Here is a 382-nt window from a genome sequence, read left to right as displayed (position 1 = left end):
TTGGATATTCACATTTCCTTCCTCTATTAGCATATGATTATCGAAAACACACACACGCACATCAGACATTCAGCTGTCGATACACGAGAGATTTCAAAATGTATCCTGAATCTTCGTGTCTTCCTCCCTGCCCAAATCTGCCTCGAAAAATGTTTTTGAAAATTAAGATAATAGTACGTTAATCTTGCCCCCCCCCCCTTTGCTTTTCTCCCCCCCCCCCCTTCATTTCCATATTTTCTTCTAACTTTACATTTTTACCGTTTTTTTCTCGTTTCTTTGTCATCCTCTTTCTTCTCTTTCCTAATCTTACCCTTTTCTACTTCTCACACCCTTCATCCCTTTTCTCGCCTCACTCACCTGTCTCCTCTCTGACCCTTACCAT

The sequence above is a fragment of the Penaeus monodon genome, chromosome 15 (assembly GCF_015228065.2).
Source record: "Penaeus monodon isolate SGIC_2016 chromosome 15, NSTDA_Pmon_1, whole genome shotgun sequence".
Taxonomy (NCBI): Eukaryota; Metazoa; Arthropoda; class Malacostraca; order Decapoda; family Penaeidae; genus Penaeus; species Penaeus monodon.
This window is presented reverse-complemented; position numbering follows the sequence as displayed.